General features: G+C 36.6%; 1 long non-coding RNA gene and 1 pseudogene across 1 annotated transcript; both read right to left on the reverse strand.

Annotated features, from left to right (window-relative positions):
- Window positions 1-360: 360 nt before the first annotated feature.
- LOC109155213 lies at window positions 361-2549 on the reverse strand (annotated as a pseudogene).
- A 13330-nt stretch (window positions 2550-15879) lies between these two features.
- On the reverse strand, window positions 15880-18798 carry LOC109156277. The gene is made up of 2 exons (XR_002049985.1): window positions 18714-18798; window positions 15880-16100 (listed from the first exon to the last, which is right to left on the reverse strand). It is a non-coding gene; the product is annotated as an uncharacterized LOC109156277 (long non-coding RNA).
- Between the last annotated feature and the right edge of the window lie 5536 nt (window positions 18799-24334).

Below are 24334 nucleotides of genomic sequence, written 5' to 3' on the forward strand. Positions count from 1 at the left end.
CCTCGCTATGTCCGACCTCTAGAGAGAGTGGTCGGAAATAATGACCGCTCTTCTAAGGCCGTCGGAAAAAATGGCCAAGAGAATAGTCAAGCGGTCCAATTTTTCCGACCACCGGTGGTCGAAAATTTCGACCACTTTGGTGGTCGGAAAACTGGACGCAGTCAATAAAAAAAATTCATTTCACTACAGAGGATCCCTCTGTAATGAAATGAATATATATATAATTTTACCCTCCCTATTACTGGTGAGCTAAATCAAACTTTGCAACACAATAATTTAAAATGAAGTTAAAAACGCTTTGAGACTTGAGAGTAAGATAAACCCTGTTTATGAGGCAAAGCTTTTGCCTCAAGAAGCAAATATTAGATTTTAGAATCGTATTAGATAGCATCAGTAACATAATATACAGTGTAATGCTCCAAACCTGTACATCACATTCTTGTGGAACTCCACATCATTTTCCACGTTTAATTTTTTAGCCAAGTTCTTCAAATTTTGAAGTCTTCTCTCATTTGCTTCATTTCTGCAATAGTTGGAGGTTGGGCCTTGGTAGGCCTGGTTCTAACTTTTTGATGGCAACAGCTAAAGCCTCCAGTTGGAGGGGATGAGCCTGGTGCATAGCAAACCAATTCAACATGACTCTAACTTGTCTTTTGCTCCTCAAAATGTAATTTTAGCGAAAAAATGAATACCCTCATTTCGTAAGGATTTATTTATATAAGGATCCCCACCTTTTCTAGACGGAATTCTGCTACTGATATAATTTTAGGAGGATCCATTGGCTTTTCAAGAGGGAGCACCTGCATGACAAATTAACAATCAACAAGCCATGACGATATCAAGAGTGACATAAGGGTTATAACTATCAATGACAAAAGACCCTGAACCGCAAAGTAAAAAGACAAACATGTAAACCTGAAGCCTAGAAGTATCACAAGGAGGATACACCCTCCTAGTACGAGATGATATTCCCCAGAGCTTTTCAATATGAGATTGTGTCCATGAGGAATTCACCATTGCAAGATGTGAGCAGGAACCAACAAAACCATACATCCAGCTAAAAATAGTATAATAAATGACTTTGCACCAGGACAATAAAGCACTATAAGAAAAGAATTTTATTAGCGTCATGTGTTAAATTAATTAGAAAAAGAGATCTAGATGTTCCAATCTGATAAAAGCAGTGTCTAAAGCAGATCTTAACGTCAGTAATTTCCATGCATAAAACAGTATATGAAGTGCTAAAGTAGCTAAATTCAGAATATATATATTAGCATATGCAAATGGCACCTCTTAGCAATCAAGGCATCACTGTTGTACATAGAGCTCCGAGAATGAACACGTGACAGCATATCCAAATAAATTGTAGGATAATGTGCTATCAATTAGTTTATGGCCTATCAATTAGTCCATAAACTAATCTGCTCCTTGGTACCTTTCAATAGATAGCCCATAAACACAAGCAAAGCATATCACTCACCACTTTCCCATGTCAGCACAGTTACAAAAATTGAAAGGAACGAAGGAGCACAGAACAATGTAAACTGCACTCCCAAGTATTCCAGATGATTCACTGCACCAAAATCATCAATTAAGGAACTAACACTCTTCTTTATAGCCAACAAAGAGGAAGTCATTTAAACAATGTACAGACCCAGTTTAAGAAACCTTTCACGCTCAAGTCCTCACAAACAAGTAGGTCAACCTGAAAATGGAAGAAATTACTAGTTACTAGAGCCAACAGTGAAAATTGTGTAGCCAAAAGAGTAAATATGGTAAGCAAACCTGAGACTCTATCATTTCTTGTGCGAAACACCGATCCAAATAGTCATCCATAATGCCCACTAAGGTCCTGAAAGATTTAAAAATAATCTATGCTATAAATTTAGCTTAGTTCTGATAATTTACTACCCAATTAAATAGTGTATTATGTATTATGTATTATGTAAGAAAGTAGATAAAACTTACTTGCGATGTAGAGAATCACATATTTTCAGGTTCTGTTGGTTGTGTTGTTCTTGGACAATTGTATAAATTATGGCTGTACTATCATAAAAAGAAAAAAATCATGAGTTCAACTATTTAGTTAATATTTAGTTGCTTAATTCTCTATTGGTTGCTTAATATCTAATGTATGGTAATGAAATATAGTTCTATAATGTTTAGTTCTGTGTAAACTAAGAAAATGTATGGGGATGGTAGACCTTTATTATATCTAATGTGATCAAGGAATCTTTACTCCCTCTTTCTCGGGAAGATAATTCTTGGAATGACATGAGTTTTGAATCATGTTTCCTATTTATTGCAACCACCTGTGAGCACAAAATAGGGTATCATCACTCAAGTAAACAAACAGAAGTTTCTTAATAACAATACAGTTGTGGCTATTACTGTGACATTCCGTGCAACTAAGTGCAAAAGTAATACCTCAGCATCTAGTATGAAAGTTTGTCCAGTAAGATTGCATGATTATTTAATTATATCAACTACATCAGGGAATCTTCTTGTTGTTTCATCCCCATTCCTTGAGAAAACGCGCACAGAGCCATCAGCTACTCTGTGAATCTGGGCTCACTGGCCATCATATCTGTAAAAATATAAGTGTCCAAATCCCTGATTATATATTCTAACATTACAAGTTTCAGTAATAAAACATATAAAATGGTTGAATATTAAGTTTGTATTTGAAAAAAAAAAAAATTGCTCTCATTTTTTATAGACATAGGACTCATTTCTTCATTAAACTGCATTAAGAAATAATGAATTGGATGGCCTTGGGGACAAAGATCCACCACCCACCACTAGGAAGCTCCATATGTTAAGCAAGTAAAATAATAGTAGAGTTACATTATTACCAAATAATAACTTGATAGAAATATTGCAATAGCCTCATTTATTCATAGGCTGAGAGGTAGCTAAGGAGTCTCTTGATATTCCAACATGTATTAATCATGAAACTAAACTCTTCAACTAAAAGCCCATGAAGTTTGAACTTCTAGCAAGAATAACAAAAGCTGCAAAACCCACTAGTTTCTTACATTCTTAACAAACTGTTTGGGTTCATGCACCTCCAAATGGATGGCTTGTCTACAAATGTGTGGTTATGTTCTAATTACATAAAAAGGATGAAAGAACAAGGATGATATACAAACCAAAAATGTGTAAAGAAACTTTTAAGTTCCATGAAACGTACTTGTATTCACATGTAAAGGCTTTGTTTTGAAAACTGTTCAGTACTTGAGAGGCTCCATTAGTAATTCTACCAAGAGAAACAACATATTTTAACAATAAGGATAACTATGATGATATTGTAAAAGAAACAAGTGCAGGACAGATTGTAAACCTAGCAATTTTGCCATCAATCAAATTGTAACATATGTCCACTGAACACAAGGAAGAGCTCTGTTGATAAGCAGAGTGAAAATCTCTATTTACAAGAACCAATAGTGTACAATCAAGGTTGGTAGCCACTAGAGTACCCCAAAATTAGAATTTAGAAATAGTCAGGTAAACTTGAATGAATTCTCAGCACTCTATAGAGATTAAGTACAAGCCTCACCAACCTTTGCACATTGGTTTCGTGCCTGGTTCCAATTAATTTCATGATAAGGAATTGGGAACAGCTCCTTCCTTAGAGATAAAACTGTTGGTGTAACAGGACCAACAAACCTTTTCCCATACAACAATAAAGTATGCTGTGAAGAATTTACAACAATAAAGTATGCTGAAGATATAAACAAAATTATAAGAGTTCTGGAAACTTATCTCTTTTTACTCCGCCGACGTCATCTTGCAGAAAATCTATGCTAGGTTCTGTATTTTTGCCGATCGATCTTGATATGGTATTGATTTTCACGTTACTTAGGTTTTCAGCTTCATATAGGAGAGAAACCTATCATTCATGAACGGAATCTAGACGATCGAGGTAATAAGCAGCCTGAAGTTGTGCCCTAAAACGAAATGTTTGTGTTTCGGTGAAGATCTGAGTACAAGGCTCGCAAAATGAAGCTGTAATCTGCTAAATTTTGAGGAAATAAGATGGATATGAAGCTGTAGTCTAGGTGAGAGACAGATAGTCGATGGCGTTTGAGGTTCGGAGTGAGAGGGATGCGCTGAGCAGCGAATGAGGGTTGAGAGTCTCTCGCTCTAACTTTAGCTTTAAATGTAATCCCAAAAAGAATAATAATAAATTAATAATGAGGATTTCCGACCACCGTAGGTGGTCGAATAGAAAATCAATTTTTAAAAATTCAAATAGTTGATATTTTTTTTCTTTGGTATGGGTATTTCCGACCAGTCTACTAAAGATGGTCGGAAATTCCAACAACCGTAATAAAAGTGGCCGGAAATTTCGACTTTTTTCGATCAAGTCTAACTCTTGAACGAAAAATTGAAAAAATGCAACATTTTCCGACCATTTTTGTGGGTGGTCGGAAAAGTGGTCAGAAAAACAAAAATTTCTAGCAGTGACGAATTCTTTTGTTGTTATAAATTGAGAATCCTAATTTCATTAGTCTCATTTTGTTTTTAAAATGTTTGAATTTGTCTAATATATGTCATATTCAAAATATGTTATTAGTTAATTAGTTCAAAATTAAATCTTGTTAATTCAAATTTGATTATAGATTAATTATTGAACAAAATAAACTATAATGCTATATATAAATTAAATGATCAAGAATTGAACACGTTGCATTATGTGTAGTACTGAGAGCCATTCATAAAACACATAGTGGACCTGAGAGAATTACAAAATGAGTCAAGGGTCACAATCCTCATTTCATACATATAAGCGAGGGAAAACATAACACACATGTTGTTTCATCATATATAGTTGACAGATAATGGCTATATAGTGCGCATGAGCTTAGCTCACTGGTTCAGTAGGTAGTATTTAGGGGAAGAGATTAAAGTTTGAACTTCGGTAACAACAGTATAGGAATTATGTTTATAGTGAACAGATTCTTTGTACGGCACTGACATTTGGTCATGTCTGAATGTCTGCTGAGCCAGTATGGAGATTATGCTCAAAGTGAGTAGATTTTTTGTGCACACCGACATAAATGCCATGTCTGACTTGTGCACACCGACATAAATGCCATGTCTGAATGTCTGCTGAGCCAGTATGGAGATTATGCTCAAAGTGAGTAGATTTCTTTGTCTGCTAAGTCATTGAATCATCGTGATTTACATCATCTTAAATACTTTGTTGAGCCACATCCATCGTGATTTACATCATCTTAAATACTTTGTTGAGCCACATCCATCGATGATACCATCGTGATGTATGATTTACATCATCTTAAATACTTTGTTGGGCCCGGATGTGGGGACCCTTGGGGTTGAGGATTTAACTTTTTGGGAGGAGAAGATAATGATTGTGTAAAGCATTAAATTTTCAAAGACAATCATATTTTTTTAAATACTTTGTTGGGCTGGGATGTGGGGACCCTTGGGGGTGAGGATTTAACTTTTTGGGAGGAGAAGATAATGATGGTGTAAAGCACTAAATTTTCAAAGACAATCATATATATATTTTTTATCATTCTTCCAAAAGGTTGAACCCCAATCCCGACAAAATATTTGGGAGGATGTAAATCATGGTGACTCAACTAAACATGAACCATAGAGGCTAGACTTTACTCACTGCACACAAGGAGCCCCCTCACTTTGGTTGCTCCCACACTGCCGCTGGTGAGACTTGATCCCTAGTCATTCTTCCAAAATTTCACCTTTATGACCAGTTGAGCTACCCATGCGGGATATTTTATTTTTTTATCATGCAATTATGCGGTGTAATGAATTAATTTTCCCTTCAATTGTTGGCACATTTATATTTGGTTTTCTAGTGGGTACTAAAGTGACATTTTTAGTATTAAGGATAAAATAAATTTAGAGTATATTTTCTTAGTTGTCTATAATTTACTCCGTATAACTAAACATATTAGAAGTATCATTTCTTTACAAAAATTAGTTAAAAATGTTATTTAAGTGATCATTCACTGCTGGAAATTATGGAGTTTTGACCACCTGAAAATGATCTTAAATTGAATCGAAAGTCTTGTTCCGACCACTTTTGGTATTCGGAAAAACCTTTATTGCTATTTTCGACTACTTTTTGCTTTCGACTTGATATAAGATCACTTTCAGGTGTTCGGAAATTTCATAATTTTCAACAGTGATTTTGAGGTATTAATTTGAATGGAGTGCACTTTAATTTTTGCAAGTCCAAAATGTATATAGATGAATTGAGAAATTAATTCTCAAATTATACTCGCAAAGTTGAAAAAATAAAATATTTAAAAATTTTTAAAAAACTTTTATAACACATCAGAAAAATATATGATTTGCACTAGTATAGACATTTCAACATTTACAACACATTTGGTTCACAGAATGAATTTTGTGGTAATAGGAATGCCGCGTTATTCCATAAGGAATGGAATAGCCAAGGAATAGAATAGGAATTGTATTCTATTGTTTGGTTCGCGGAAGGAATAGATTTAGGAATTATATTACAGTGTTTGGTTAATTTAAGGAATAGAAATGAAATATGTTTTAAAAGACATAAATACTCCTATAAAAATATGTGATGGTGGTGGTGGTGGTGGTGGTGGCGATGGTGGCGGTGGTGGTGGTAGCGGTGGTGGTGGTGGTGCTGGGGTGGTAGTGGTGGTGGTGGCGGTGGCAGTGGTGGGGGCGACGGTGGTGGTGTTGACGGTGACGGTTGTGGCAGTGGTGGTGGGGGCGGCGACGGTTGTGGCGGTGGTGGTGGTGGTGGCAGTGGTGCTGTTGGGTGGTGGTTCTGGTGGCGGTGGTGGTTCTGGTGGCGGCGGCGATGGTGGTGATGGTGGTGGTGGCAGTGGTGGTGCTGGGGTGGTAGTGGTGGCGGTGGCGGTGGCAGTGGTGGTGGGGCAGCGACGGTTGTGGCGATGGTGGTGGTGGTGGTGGTGGCGGCGGCGGCGGCGATGGTGGTGGTGGTGGTGGCGGCGGCAGCGGTGATGGTGGTGGTGGCGACGACGGTGGTGAAATATGATAAATTTATATATAGGATAAAAAAAATTAGGTTGAAGAAATGGATAAAAAAGAAAATAGATTCTAAAATCTATTCCTGAGCGTTCAGTAATAGGCTAATACCAGGGGGCCCCTAGTAATAGCTATTACCTTATTTGAGGTAATAGGCTATTACCAGGAATATTATTCTTGGTAATAGAAATGGTTACCAAACAAAGAAATATGCCTATTACTGAGAATGTTATGCCATTCCCGGCCTATTCTGTGAACCAAACGAGCCATTAAAGAGTATAGAACAGATACTACGTATACTTTGTAATAAAGTTAATAATATTAAAAAAAAAAAATTGTTCTTTAAAAGCTCTTTCCCACCCAAAATGAGCTTTGTAGAAAAGTTTATCGTAATTGGTGGGAATTATCTTTAAAATTAAAATTTCCAAAGCCGTACTATTTTGTGGGATTATGTTATATAAACAGTCTTACATCTATCATTTCCCTGCTCATATAATATTAACTAAATGATGAAAATCCCTAGTCAAATAAGCTTTGTTCATGTTCGCCGAATTTTGACCTAAACAATAATCAGATATTCAGATTCGCTTACATTCTTAAAAATATCTACCTTTACGTTATATAAATGAAAAAAAGAAAGAAGAAACAGATAGAGATTGATTGTAAGGTTAAAAAAGAGACAAAGTATAAATTGTCCACCCCCCCAAAAAAAAGAACATTACTTTAGACCATAACATAACATATACGGAGTACTAAATTGTACATTGTGTAATTGTCAAAATTCTGAAGTTATTCAAACTTAAAAAAAAATCGTTAAGAAATTAAAACTTACGGAAAATAATGTGTGACTAAATTAGGGTCCATTTAAAAATTTGGAAAATATTTTTTAAAAAATAAATTTTTTTAAATGACTCATTTTGTCAAAAATAATTTAATTTTCTAGTGTTTGGCTGAATTTCAAATCAAAAACTATCTTTTTCTATTTGACTCAAAGTTAAGAAAATGTAATTTTTTTTCTATTTAATTCATTTTTCAAAAAATAACCTATTATTTATTATAACAACAACAACAACAACAACAATAACAACAACAACAACAACAACAACAATAATAATAATAATAATAATAATAATAATAATAATAATAATAATAATATATGGTGATAGTGGAGGTGAGATGTGGTGGTGGTGGTAGTTGTTGTGATGATGGTGTTGGTGTTGGTGTTGGTGGTGGTGATGATGATGGTGTTGGTGGCGGTGGTGGTGGTGGTTGTGATGATGTTGGTGGTAGTGGGGGTGGTGATAGTGGTTTTGGTGGCGGTTGTGGTGTGGTAGTGGTAGTGTTGGTGGTGGTGGTGTGGCGACGGCGACGGTGACGGTGGTGTTGTGGTAGTGGTGGTGGTAGTGTTGGTGGTGGTGGTGTTGATGTTGGTGGTAGTGGTGGTGGTAGTGATTGTGGTGTTATGGTGGTGGTGGTTTTGTGGTTGTGGTAATAATAATAATCCGGAAGCTAATTTAAAAAAGAAGAGAGTGAAGAGAGAAATGAAAAATAAAGAATTCAAAAAATATCTTCCGACTGAAAAATTAGGAAGGCATTTTCTAGAAAATGAGTCTTTTTCCGTTGACCATAATGAATATTTTTCTTTGACTTCATTTTCTTTGAGTACCCAAACACTGGAAAATTTGAAAAATGACTTCCGAAAGTTATTTTCCAAATTTCCAAACAGGCACTTTGTATCTATTAATTAGGAATATATAATTGTGATTATCTATTTTGAATGGAGTTATTTATTGTTATCTCATGAATTATTATTGCCTCTAAACCGTTTTTAATTAAGACATTGATATAACATTATATATTAGAACGTCATGAGTAGCTAGTAACCTCTAAGTGGATGCATGATTGTTATTTGCTAACATTTTAACATGCTAATAACACTTTATTCAATAGCACTATGAAAATGATTTTCTGTTGCTATTTTCAAGTACCAACGTAATAATAATAATAATAATAATAACAATAATAACAATAATAACAATAATAACAATAATAATAATAATAATAATAATAACAATAATAATAATAAATTAATTAATAATGTTCATTATTTGGCATGAAAAATAAATTGGGCGGGTACAACGGGACTTGTGTATACAGAAGTGGTTGGAAGATATAAAGAATATATATGTTTGTGCAGTCATCAAACTTGCAATGTTGCTCTATTTTATTGAAATCTCCAATTCATTGTATGAAGATAGCCTATTCCGATACATATATGTATGTGAATAAATTGTATATATTAATTGGCAAAAGAAATCTATTTTAATTTGTCACCATCATTTCCAAATCAGTGTCGGTCTGCATTAGTTAAATAAATTTTCATTGAATTTTTTTTCTTCATATGATTATTTATTTATTTTTTTAATACTATTAACTCTATTACAATAAAGTATCTGTTCATAATTACTTTCTAACCTACTGAAGCTTAGAGAGTCAATAGTGCCTTCACTGAGGTCAGGGCTGGATTATGACTGTATGTGCAAGCTGGGCTACAACACATGACACCAAATTTTAGAGGCCGAATATTTAATTTTTACCTAACTAGTTTAGAAATAAAAACTAAAATTTTTTAATTAAACTTAAAAGGCTCCATGAAGAAATAGTAGAAATGTGTGTTTATTGTATTTGAATTTGGAGGTAAAAGGTTTAAAACTTGTTGCTTCAACTTTGGACAACTCCCTATTTTTTTTTTAATCATTTTGCATTGAGAGTTTGCGCACACTACTACTATTATTATTATTAAGAGTTTGCGCACACTACTACTATTATTATTGTTGTTGTTGTTGTTGTTGTTATAATTGTAATTTGTTCCATAATATGCATGTCTTTGGACTTTTTCTTTGCGCACAGTAACATTTTACCACCTCCTTATTATTATTATTATTATTATTATTATTATTATTATTAGAAAAAATTACGGTATTGGTTTTAAAGATTGTGATTTTGGTAGGGCCTCATTTATTTACCAGAACAGGGCCACAAAAATATAAAAACCGACCTTGACTGAGGCTCGAACCCACAGCCTCCCATGTAGGAATTCAACTTGGTACCATTACAAAGAGCCATATGATTATTTATTAATTAACTTAAGAATAACTTTGTTCTCGTGAACATATGCACATTATGGAACCACATAAATATTGTCTTTTTTTACTTTTTGTCATTGTTATTATATTGTCTCTTGTTCTCGTTAATCTCAACAAATTGGTATCAGAGCACTGTTTAGATGTCAAGTTCAAGTACAAAACTCGAAGGATCAAAGTTTGATGGTACATAGAATTTCGGGTTATAGCAGTCTACGGTTAAGGATTTGTTGCCGCAACAAGGTCTTCTGAAAATCTTGAAGACAGAAAAGCTAGCTAATTTGGCAGAGAATGATTATGTGGATTTGAAGGATCACGGCAGGAACCATTCGGTTATGCCTTGCAAATGAAGTCGTGTGTGACACTTTGACCTTGGCAACTCCAAACGAGATTTGTGATAAATTGGAGGGTTAGTTCATGGAAAAATCTCTAACGAAAAAACTGTAGCTAGCTATGTTCACTGCTTCCTTCCTTTGAAATATGATGACTACTCTTACATACGAGAAAGTCACGATTAAATTCAATGAGATCTTTGTAGCCTTGCTAGCTCATAATCAGCGTATGTAGAGTGTAGGGGAAGTATAACACCCCCTATTTTCATGCCAATTTAAAACTTAAATATACAAGGGAAACTAACCAAAAGATAGCATAAAACATAAACATAAACGCAGCGGAAGTCTAAACATAAACCGAGAAAACCATGGAGTGTTATGCTACGTTCACTCCAACGTGAACGCACAGGCAAAAACTAAAACCATCAATCTAATATGTCTAACATCAGTGGCACACAGGACAAAACACAAACTAAACTGTTCAGGGAATCTAGACTATCCAGGTCTAACGCTCTCACCATCTACTTGGGACCTGTAAAGCACATAAAGAAATGGGACGACGCCCGGTCATCGAATATTGCTGGTAACCCATCAATACACGTTCAATAGCATATATAGATAGTCTAATACAAAATCATTTTCAAAACGGAATACAATATATATCAGTTCAAAACTGTAAGATAGAAGTCAGTTGTAAAGACTCTATTTCACTCTCAAAAGAACAGGGAATCACATCCCAAGACAACATCAAGACAAAAATAGCAATAGAACAACTCATGCAACGCGCATATATATATATATATATATATATATATATATATATATATATATATAATGCACCTAAAATTTTAAAATGACGCACCTTAAGTTTCAATAGCTGATGCACCTTAAGCATACAAATCACGCACCTTAAGCTTTAGGTCGACGCACCTTAAGTTTCAACACTGACGCATCTTAAGAAGGAAAACCACGCACCTTAAGAAAGGAAAATCATGCACCTAAAGCTTTAGATCGACGCACTTAAGTTTTCAACAACTGACGCACTTTAATCACATAGCACAAAAACAATTCACTTTAAGCACAAAAACCACGCACCTTAAGAAGAAAAATCATGCACCTTAAATTTGACATAGATGCAAACAATTACCAAATTGTCACTGTATTTTTTTTTTTTTTTAATTTTGTTAATTCTGGACGTTGATTTATGCAAGATCAATGGCTCAGATTTAACCGCACAACTGCACGGGAAGTAAACTCTCTCTCTCTCTCTCTCTCTATATATATATATATATATATATATATATATATATATATATATATATATATATATATATATATATATATATATATATAAGATTGATATCAGGTGCGAAAGACTCCCCAGGTAAAAAATGTGCATTTCAAGGCCAAAATTCTGCACTGAAGGCACAAACATAAGCAATCGACACAATTTATGGTACTAAAAGGGAAGGTATTCAACTGAAGTATTATTGAAACAATTACCCATACAAATCGTATGTAAATCTCACAAATTCCATTAGAAATTTAGTTATAGATGATTGAAAAGAAGACAAAACATATAATAAACACTTGTCCATAATTGTGCACTTGAAGACACAAAATTATGCACTTGAAGGCATAAAAATCTGCACTTGAAAAGCAAAATTTTGCACTCAAAACCATAAATATGTTTAATAGAAGCAATTTATGGTAGCAAAAAGGAAACTTATTCAACTTAAGTGTTATTGAAGCAATTTCTCATACAAATTGTTTGTAAATCACACAAATTTCATAAAAAATTTAGTTATAGATTATTGAAAATAATGCAGAACATATTATAAATATTCGGGAGCTCCACGCGTCAAGGAAGTTTTATCACCGCCTTCCTTATGCGTGGTAACATTGATAACTGCCAGAGAAGAGCTTCCAAGACCCTTAGAGTTCTGATTTCCTCCCAAAACCGACCCAAACACAAAAGTGTTATTTCCCGTCTTGTGACATGTCGTCAACTGCCCCCGCCCCCCCACCCCCTAGAGTGGAGTTCGTCGGTGGCCGTCCTTGAGTGGATGAACTGCCAACAGACACTCGCCCTTGCATGGATGAACTGCCAGCCGACGCACGTCCTTGCATGGAAGAACTGCTAGCAGATACTTGTCCTTGATTAGGGGATTGTTTGGTGCCTTTGTTCTTCTTCCCTTTCTATTGGAAACTTTTTCCGCCATTGCTATTGCTATTGCTATCCGCCCTCGCTTCTCCTTCTACGAACACAGGGGTTTCATGGAGTTCCCCCACATCCTGCAAGATGAAGAAGAAGTTACCTACTGGTAAACTAGGCGGCACAGTACTTACCTTTTTCCCCAGGTTAGCTGTTTGGTTATCCGTAGGCAGATCACTTTCAACCGCTACCCCCTTGTTTTTCATATTGACCTCCTTTGCATTAGAAGCCTTTGTCTTCGTATTTTGATCCATGCTACTATTTTTCACCTGGGGTTTGGCATTCTTCTTAGTGATAATCACCCAAGAACCATATTTAATGTGGACCTTCTCTGCTGGCGCTTCTCCCTCCTTACCCGTGTCATCCATCAGGTCTTCTGATTCATGTAAGGATTGGGATATATCTTCAGCCGCCTTCCCTTCGGACATTTTGCAGACACATGTCCTACTCACTGTTTCAAAAATTGGACTAGGTGCCCGCCTAGGCACTAGGCGTCCCTAGACCGTGGCAATTTTCTCCCTAGGAGCCCGCCTAGGCGTTCGCCTAGCGCCTAACTCGGCCGACTTGTCCGCCTAGCGTCTAACTTAGCCGAGTTAACTCGTCCATTTCGGTCGAGTTAACCCGATCAGCTCGGCCTGTGTGTGTGTGTGTGTGTGTGCGTGTCTGTGTGTGTATACATATATATGGAGTTACACTCCCGTGCGAATGGATGTCCCAGGAGCGAGATAGGAATGACTGATGTCCGTCCACGTGTCCGGATCTAATGGATGAGAAACACTGATTTTTTTAAAAAATGTGGTGGCATTTTTGTAAATAATTGAACATCGAAGTGCAAGTAAAATGTATTACAAGTGCATGTAAAATATATTATAGGTGCAAGTAAAATTTACACTGAGCATCAATACTAAGTGAACCTATAGTTATAAGTAGTTACACCGAATTGCATGAAGGTTTGCAGGTGGTTTTCAGGGGTATTACTACCCGCTCAACTAGATCAATGAATGTTAATAAGACAAAATTACATGCACTTGCAGGCGAAAGTAGGTGCACTTGTAGGTGAAAGTAGGTGCACCGGATCAATGAATGCAGGCAAAATCTACATGCACATGCAGGCCAAAGTAGGTGCACTTGTCGGTGAAAGTAGATGCACCGATCAATGAATGCTGACACGTGGCGCGCGCTGATTGGTTCACATTTCTCTCCTGGGCACTTATTCTCACCTGAACGCGACCATAAATAAATAAATAAATAAATAAATAAATAAATATATATATATATATATATATATATATATATATATATATATATATATATATATATATATATATATATATATATATATATATATATATATATATATATATATATATATATATATATATATATATATATATATATATATATATATATATATATATATGGCGCGAAATAGGAATGAATTCTATCCGTCCACATGTCCAGATCTAATGGATGAGAAACACTGATTTTTTAAAAAAACGCGGTGGTATTTTCGTAAATAATTGAACATCGAAGTGCAAGTAAAATGTATTACAAGTGCATGTAAAATGTATTAACGGTGCAAGTAAAAATTTACACTGAGCATCAATACTTAGTTGCACCTATAGTTCTAAGTAGTTGCACATATAGGTATAAGTAGTTGCACAGATAGGTATAAGTAGTTGCACCTAGGTGTATGACTGTTTGCGAGTGGTTTTCAGGGGTATTACTACCCGCTGAACTCAGATCAATGAATGTTAACAAGGCAAAATTACATGCACTTATAGGTGGAAGTAGGTGCACCTATAGTTATAAGTAGGTGCACCTATAGTTATAAGTAGTTACATCTATAGTTATAAATAGTTGCACATATAGTTATAAGCACACCCGGTGCATGAATGTTTGCGGAAAGTGAATGCTAACAAGGCAAAATTACATGCACTTATAGGTGAAAGTAGGTGCACCTATAGTTATAAGTAGTTGCACTCATAGTTATAAATAGTTGCACATATAGCACACCCAGGTGCATGAATGTTTGCGGAAAGTGAATGTTAACAAGGCAAAATTACATGCACTTGTAAGTGATTTTACTTGCACTTCGATGTTCAATTATTTACGAAAATGCCACCGCGTTTTTTTTAAGTTATTAGATCTGGACACGTGTCGCGCGCTGATTCGTTCGCATTTCCCTCCTGAGCACTTATTCGCACTTGAGTGCATATATATATATATATATATATATATATATATATATATATATATATATATATATATATATATATATATATATATATGCGAGTTCAGGTGCGCGGTGCCTTACGGTGCGGCGGTGCGGCATCACCAATAGTTCAACAAATATACACCATCAACGTAGGAAAGTACAGCACAAAAAATAGAGACAAATTTGGTACGCATCACCAAAAACACACCATGAGGTGTGAGTAAAAACACCATTGTGTTCGAAGATACACCATTGGGGGTGGTGAGTTATATGGTGTATTTTTTTGGGTCTGTTGTGTATTTTTTGATGTTTTATTGCATTTCATTGTGGCGTGTTTTCTTTACACTGTTGGTGCATATTGTTAACACTGTTAGTGTATTCTGAAATTCCGCCGCACCGCCGCACGAGAAGACCCCGCCGCATTTGAATTTTTTCTTATATATATATATATATATATATATATATATATATATATATATATATATATATATATATATATATATATAATATGACATATATACACTTGTAGACTAGTTTGATACTTTAAATTTTTGGATGATTGAAGTATTTGTGTATTTTTAATTTTTAATATTGTTTTGATGTTATAACTGATGAATTATCATTATTTCATTTATTTGGATGTGTTATTTGATTGAATGTTGAAAACATCCTCATTAAAATTGTAAAACTGCAAGTCTGCCCCTATTTTTTTGGCGCCCGCCTAGGCCACTTAGGCGCTACCCGGGCGCCCGACTAGCGGCTAGCGCCTACTGCAACCATGGTCCTACTTCCCACAATCAAAGCAGATAACATGGAGCCCTTCAAACTCAATGCGCTGAATTCTGTTACTAATCCAGACTATGGAGACAAGCGGTGTAACACCCCTGATTTTTACCACATTTTTAAAACTTAAACACATAGGAAAAACATCTAATCATCAAGACATAAAGGAAACGGAAGTTATATAAAATCGGGACAAGTTATGCCACACCTATCTCAAACATAGGTGCACGGGCGGGGAAACTAATCAATTCAAACAAATCATAAAGTGTCAAGGCACACAGGCCGCTAACTAGGCTCACAGGCCAACAAAACATAACGTCTACACAGGACAACTAATCTATCTAGCGATCCACGTCTAGCGCTCTCAGACAACTACTCAGAACCTGTAGAACAAGGGAATAAACATGGGGATAACACCCAGTCAGCGAATATTGCTGGTAACCCGTCAATACGCGTTAAATAACATATATAGATAAGTATAAACAAAACCATTTTGAAACGGAATACAATATATATCATTTCAAAACCATAGAGAGAAGTCAACTTCAAAGACTCATCAAACACTCTCAAAGAAATGGGAATTACCATCCTCCCAACAACGACAAGACAACAACATGAAAGACAAACAACGAGGATGCATTCTACTGATCACAAAGTAGAATACATCAAGACCTGCTCATAAGCAAGGAATTCACATTCACACATTGGCAACTACATGCCACAGTGACAACTACATGTCACAAGTATCATAGTTCCAACCTTATGCCCTGTTCCAACCTTATGGCTACCCCCGGCCTTATTGCAGTTCCAACCTTTACCTCCTAGTGCCACCCTGTACTTCTAAGTCCAACCTTGTACCGCCAAGGACCGTCGTCCACCCTCCAACAACCTCCAAAATCCCGCCGAACTCTCAGTACACGAGGGTACCATTGATTTCATTCACATAGCCTCCAACATGTGAGCCAAGCTCAGATAACACACCACCAATTTCAATCATAGTCACACAAGATCATCATCATTACCAAGAAGATTAAGGCTCAACAATAACCTCAATCAAGTATCAATCAAAGGGTACAACGATTTACATACGTTCATATCATAGGAATCAATCAAGGGAAGACAACAAAGTCATGAGACCATACTCAACAACAAGGGATTCCAATCCAACAACAACTGATTGTCAACACAAGTTGCAATCCCAGTAGGAAGGAACAAACCGCACATACTAGCATTTCAACATCAAACTAGCATGCTTAACAAACGGGTAAACCAAAAGTAGTTCCAAAGAACACTCAAGACTCACAATAGCCCAACGAATCACAAAGTCGGACCCTTAGCATGATTCAAGACACCAAATCCTACATGGATTCCTAACATACCGTTCTAGACATAAGAAACATCAAGAGGACTCACAAATAGCCCAATAAAACAACATTGGGAGGTTAAAACATCAATACCGAGTCAAAAAAATCACGGGAACAAATCCCCGTCCAACCACCACTGTGTACCCCGCGGGTGGGGCCACGGGTGGACAACCACCCGCGGTTCCGCCCGCGGGTACCGACCCACGAGGAACACGTTCCCCGCGGGTGGGGCGGCAGGTAGGGCCCTGCTCGCCGTTACGCCCGCGGGTACCACCTGTACACCAAAAATATCCCTTCGGGGATTTCAACAACAAACTAGCATGCTTAACAAACGGGTAAACCAAAAGTAGTTCCAAAGAACATTCAAGACTCACAATAGCCCAACGAATCACAAAGTCGGACCCTTAGCACGATTCAAGACACCAAATCCTACATGGATTCCTAACATACCGTTCTAGACATACGAAACATCAAGAGGACTCACAAATAGCCCAATAAAACAACATTGGGAGGTTAAAACATCAATACCGAGCCAAAAGAATCACGGGAACAAATCCCCGTCCAACCACCACTGTGTACCCCGCGGGTGGGGCCACGGGTGGACAACCACCCGCGGTTCCGCCCGCGGGTACCGACCCACGAGGAACACGTTCCCGCGGGTGGGGCGGCAGGTAGGGCCCTGCCCGCCGTTACGCCCGCGGGTACCACCTGTACACCAAAAATATCCCTTCAGAGATTTCAACAACAAGGCCAAATTCAAGTCCAAAACACCCAAAATCTCACACACAACAACAATATGACTTGAACCCAAAAAATATCCAAGCAATGGCATACAAGAACCCTAAGAACAAGCTCTAAACATCCATCACCACAAGACAATGCATTAAATCTCACATATCAACACAAGAATCACATGTAGAAGCCAAGAATCATCATATAAGTAAAAAAATAGGTTTTGTAAAGCATGGGTACTCATAAAGCCGTGCTACCGGGAACCTGTGAATTAAACCGGTTCTCCACTAATTAACAAGCTATTAAAACATTAAATAGCTATTAAAGGAAATTAAACTCAAGCCTATCTTAGGATTCACTACAACCTTACCATCTAAGCTAGGGTTTTCTTTGTTAAATTAATCCTAATTATTAAACCTAAGCTCAAGCTAATGACCAAGCTCAAAAGATAGAATTGGTAATTAAAACTTAAGCTACCTAACCATTCCCAACCACACATTGCCTAACCAAAAATACGATTCGGGCGGATTATTCCCCCAACTAGGGAATAAAAGGAAGAGATCTTGGCGGAATTTCCACATATGAAATTGAGTACAATTTTGCAACGAGATAGCCCCCTTGTTTCTTGAGAAGAGATGGGAAACATGCTCATGTTGTTTGAAGAAAATCCCCGCTTCAATTGGTCTTTTTTCACGAAAAGCAGACATAAGATAAGAAATCCAGTCTTTCGCTAATCTTTCCAATAAAATACCCTACCTAACCATTAAGAGGGAATTGAACCCTACCTAACCATTAATCACCACCAAAGCCATACCATTTAAACTAAACCACTATTTGTTAATTTAAGCAACAACAAACTATTTACACTAAGCAAACAACTAAGACAACAAAGCAACTCACCATCTTCTTCGTTCTTCACTGCCATGGAAGCCGCGGGTGGAACCACGGTAACCACCACCACCCGCCGGCACCACGCCTGCCAAGCCTAGCTTCGACGTTGCACCCTCAACGACGCCGGAGGACATCCACTATGCCGGAGGAAGAGACCACTGCCGGGAACTTGCCTGCTCCGCCGCCATCGAACCGAGATCGAAACTTAAGCGAGAGAAAGCTACTACCTTGCTTCACGATCCACCACAGGATGTTGGCGTTGCTGCTACGTCGGAACAAAGGAAGGAGAGCCATTGCTCGCTGTTGCCGGTGTTGTTATACTCCATAAACACTCTTCAACGTCGCCGCCGTGAACCAGTTTCATCGGATTGTTGTTGGAAGACCAATCCACCACCACCGATCTTTCTCTGCCTCGCGTCGTTGCCGGAACACCACCTACGACGCTGGAGAACCCCTTGTCATCGCTTGTCGTTGTCTGGTCGAGAAGAAGCAGAAGAACGAATGGAGGGTGGAGGGTTTGGTTTCTCAGCTTGAAGAACAAAATACCATATATACGTATACACCTATTTTATTTATCTAACTAGGGTAGGGTTTCTATTATTAGGTTGGGCTTAGGCTAGACTTGGGTTGGGTTAGATAATAAGTTATGGTTGGGTCAAGACTACATTAGGAGGATGGGCTAGAAACTTTGGGCTCACAAAATAACACACACATAAATACACACACACACACACACACACACACACACACACATATATATATATATATATATATATATATATATATATATATATATATATATATGTATAGAGTCTAAGTATATATAAAACACTTGGGCTCAAAGAATAATTACTAGGTTTCTAGGAATTAAAAATCATTTTGGGCTCGGAGTGTTTGGGTACAAAATACGAGTTCACGATATTAAATAGACCCGAACCCATTTTAAATTAAATAGCTATATAAATATTTTTAATAAAAATATTTAATATCGAGACTATAAATTATTTTAGGAAAATACGGTGTGTCACAAGCGGTTTCAACAGATCGATCTCTACTGCTGCCCTCGCAAATTTGCCCCTCTCGACTCCCGTAGTGGTTTTATCTAACTTGATTGGTTTACCCACAAATTCCAAAATTTTCTTTATTGCATCTTCCCGGAAGTACTCAACTGGTAGTTCCGGGATGCGAACCCACACCGCCATTTTCTCGATTTTAGCGGTGTGTGGATCAAAATCCGGCCGCCACCGTTTAGGGATGACATAACAGTCAAAAAGCTCGCATGGGCCACCCAAAATGACGTGTTTATACTCCGCGGCCAGGGTGCAACGCACCACATAGCATCCTATGCTAATATCTAGCATCTCGACTTTTCCGTTGATGTTCCACAAGCGGAGAAGCCGCTGTTGAAGAAGGGATAAAGTTGGTGGTTTACCCAGATACTTTATGATTAAAGCCCGTCTTCAAGGTTTCACCAAATCCTCCATGTCTATTTTGGGAACTTGACAACCAGGATCCCCTCCCTTACCTCTTCAGCCTCCGAGTCTGATTGCACGACCAATCTTCGTCCCACCAGTCGGCATCCGTCTCATCCGACATGATTTCATCTTTCAGCAACGACGGGGCTGCTGTGGTATCAACAAAGGAGCGCTTGAGTATTTTGATCCTCTTCCTTGTGTGTGGTGCCCTTCTCGCTTCTCCCTCCACCATCGGAGAAGCTAACGACGGCAGCTCTCCAGCCGCGTCGTCCATGGATGGTGGATCTACTGGTAACTTACCAAAAAAGAAGGAAACCACTGAGAGAAAGATTTTAGAGAGAAGATTTTTGCTTGATAGAAATAATTAAATGTATTAGATTAATGGACACTTATATAGAATTGAAATTGAACGTAATGCTTTTAGTTTGATATGAGCCAAATCTAAATTGAGAACACACTATTCAATTTTTTGTTTTTTTTTTTTTTTTTTGTTTTTGCTTTTTCTTGGCTGTTTTTTTTTTTTTTTTGGGTGGGGGGGGGGGGGGGGTGGGGGAGGGGAGGGGGAGGAGTTATAATGGAAACTTCTATAGTTACTATTCAAAAATGTGCATTAGGGTACACTCTACTTATGTGTAATAGCGGGCAAAATGATAAATCATACATGAGAGGTAAATCATATAAATAAGGCCTAGTGTGATGAACTCGGTAGAGAAGATGTTGGTAAGAATCAAACTCGTCAAGGGCGGATCCAACAAATTGTGTGAGTGGGGGAGTAGTTGAAATGACATTAGAAAAATCAATGACAAAATATCAAAAACACCCACAATACGATTTAAATACAAAATATATTATAAATTATAATACAATGTTTATGAGTTATGACAAATTACAGAATCATTAGGGGCGGAGCCAAAACTATACTTGGATAGGGTTAAATTTTACAACACTTTGAAATTCTATAAAAATATATGAAACATAACATAAAACAGTTTGAATAGAAAAGATATGTCCAAAATAGATAAGTTCGATGGCCTGAATGGACTAGTCCAAAATTTAGTGGGCTAGCCTAATAGTCCGAGCCATTTAATGTTATTCTTTGTTATGGAAGTGATTTGAAACATAATATATATGGAGTTTATAGGGAATTTCCTCTTTAATTTTTTTAATTAAATTTTTAAATAAAATTTTAATAAATATATTGCAAATTTACAAAATAAAATATTTTTTTATGAAAATAAATAATAAAAAATTAAAAACTTACTATAAATATTATATTATAATGTAAGTATATTAATTATTTTTAGGTAGAATTAGAAATGGAGGTTTAGATTGATTGAATGATGTATAAATTTGTATTTGATTATTTATTAGTGTAAATAATGTGCTATTTTATTAAACTTGAAAATTTAGAATGTTAATTTAAAAATGTCAAAAGCTTTAGTTGAATCTACCTGATAAGCTCAACAGCCCGAGATTTGTAGGTTAGGGCCAAGAATTGTTTTAATGTTTTAAAAGATAATTTTGTTCATGGTTTAATACAGATCGTCATAGAAACATAATTTGGGCAATTTATATTGTGGACAGGATTCACAGTGCACTGTGGACCCTGATCCAATACATAGAATTTGATTTTATAATGTACATAATTCATGTCCGTAATACACATACATATAACACGATATAATGACCATGAATTTTGTGCATTATGAACATGAATTTTGTGTATTATGTTAAGTGTTTGTGTCCTCGGCTATATAATGCACAGAATTCATGTTCATAATGCACAGAATTCATGTTCATTATATCGTGTTTATGTGTACATGTATTATTAACATGAATTATGTGCAATATGAACATGAATTTTGTGTATTGGACCAGGGTTCATAGTGCATTGTGGATCCTTGTCCATGATATAACAATTGAGCAAATTATTCTGTGGACTATGGTCCACACAGTGAATACAAAGTACATTATTTTTGTACTGAATGTATATTATTTAATAGTATATATAAAATAATGTAGTTTTAGTACAAACACTACTGAAAATTATGGAATTTTTGACCACCTGAAAGTGATCTTAAATCAAGTCGTAAGCAAAAAGTGGTCGGAAATAGCAATAAAGATTTTTCTGGATACAAAAAGTGGTCTGAACAAGGCTTTTGACTTGATTTAAGATCACTTTCAGGTGGTTGGAAATTTCATCCAGCAGTGAAAAATAATGTATTTTATACACACAAATAATGTACTTTATACATAAACTAGTAGGTGCACCCGCGCGATGCGCGGCTATATATATAGTATGATATATATACAATATAGAATATAGTTATTTGAACCTGTAAAAATGTGAAATGAAAAGTTGTGATTTTATTACACATTGATGAATATAGTAGTTTTATTATACATTAAGGGACACTACCTATATAGTACATAGAATATTACGTATAATATAATAAGAATAAGAAACATAATAAGAAACATATTATTTTGCACAAATACTAAATTTTAAATAATAAATTGTTGAATGTTATTATACATTATTGAAGACTTCTTTGTACACAACATTTTTAGTCGTACTAAGACATGGTACACTTTCCCCGCAAATCAAAATTTTCAAACCCCTGGGGTTACTAACTCTTGAAACAGCTACGTATAGTTGTCCATGGTTAAAGACCGGGTTTTTCAACAACAACCCAACTTTAGCAAGCGTTTGTCCTTGACTTTTGTTGATTGTCATGGCATAGGATAGCATCAAAGGAAATTGCTTTCGTTGAAATTTGAAAGGCAATCTTGGATCTGACGGTGTAAGTGACATCCTAGGAATCAATACTCTGGTTCCTGCATTTGTACCGCACATGATTTTGCCTTCCAACACATGGTCAGCCAACCTTGTAACAATCAACCTTGTACCGTTGCATAATCCTAATGTGTGATCAATATTTCGCAATAGCATAACAGGTGATCCAACTTTCAATGTCAATGCATGATTTGGTACTCCAGAACATCTCAAGGCATTCAAGAATTCGGGAGTGTGCAAATCCGCTAACATGTCAACATTGGCATCTGACTTACACACAGTATCACAACTCAAGTATGTCTTACCCTCAGAAGGATTATGACCATTCATGTATTGGTTAACGGCACCTACCACATCCAATGCTGGAGCTAAAATTGCACTATGACTAAGATATGACAAATCGGCAATTCCCAGTCGGAAATTGGGGAAAGTGCTATCAACAATTGTAGCAATAGGGTCATCTTCGCACTTCAACAACAAATCTTCTGGAACAGTAATCTCTGACTCCCCCTCAAGTTGGCACCCAATAATTCCATCACCTATATTAGCTATCCATTTTGCAAATTCCTCGATCTCCTTACACTCGGTTTCTGATTGAACACTCTTCAAACGTAGATTCTTAGTCAGCCTTAGGACTTTACAGGATTTCCATAGATAGGATGAACTAATGCTCGCTCTAACTATATCCGGTCTAGTACCCTTTGGAATGACTGGTAAAATTTGCCTGAAATCGCCCCCCAAAACAACTGTCTTACCACCGAATGTCATATTAGAACTCATTGGATTTATGAAGCGCATCAAATCCCGCATAGTTCGATCCAGGGCCTCAAAGCAGAATTTATGCATCATGGGGGCTTCGTCCCATATTATCAACTTTGTTTGCACAAGAAGTTCCGCCAGTTCACTGCCATTACGTATGTTGCATGTGGAATCTTCATTAACAGATATCAGAATAGCAAACCGAGAATGTGCCGTCCTGCCACCGGGCAATAAAAGTGAAGCTATGCCGCTAGAAGCTACATTTAACACTATTTGACTCTTAGACCTTAATGCGGAAGAAAGTGCTCGCCACAAGAAAGTCTTACCTGTCCCTCCATAACCATAAACGAAGAATAACCCCCCTTCCTGGCGATCCACGTCAGTTAACACTTCATTGTATATTGCCTTTTGTTCGTCTGTTAACTGCCTTACCAATTCTTGATTCTCTTTCTCCTGTTCGGCACAATCGTAAGCTAATTCTTCTTGAATAAATCTGTTTGCAATAACATTTAAGGCACCAAAATTTGTAGTTGGCATCTCAGGATAGTCCTTCAAACTCTTACCATGATTAGATAATAGCTTCTCAATCTCTACTAAAG

This window comes from Ipomoea nil, unplaced genomic scaffold (assembly GCF_001879475.1).
Source record: "Ipomoea nil cultivar Tokyo-kokei standard unplaced genomic scaffold, Asagao_1.1 scaffold0276, whole genome shotgun sequence".
Lineage (NCBI taxonomy): Eukaryota > Viridiplantae > Streptophyta > Magnoliopsida > Solanales > Convolvulaceae > Ipomoea > Ipomoea nil.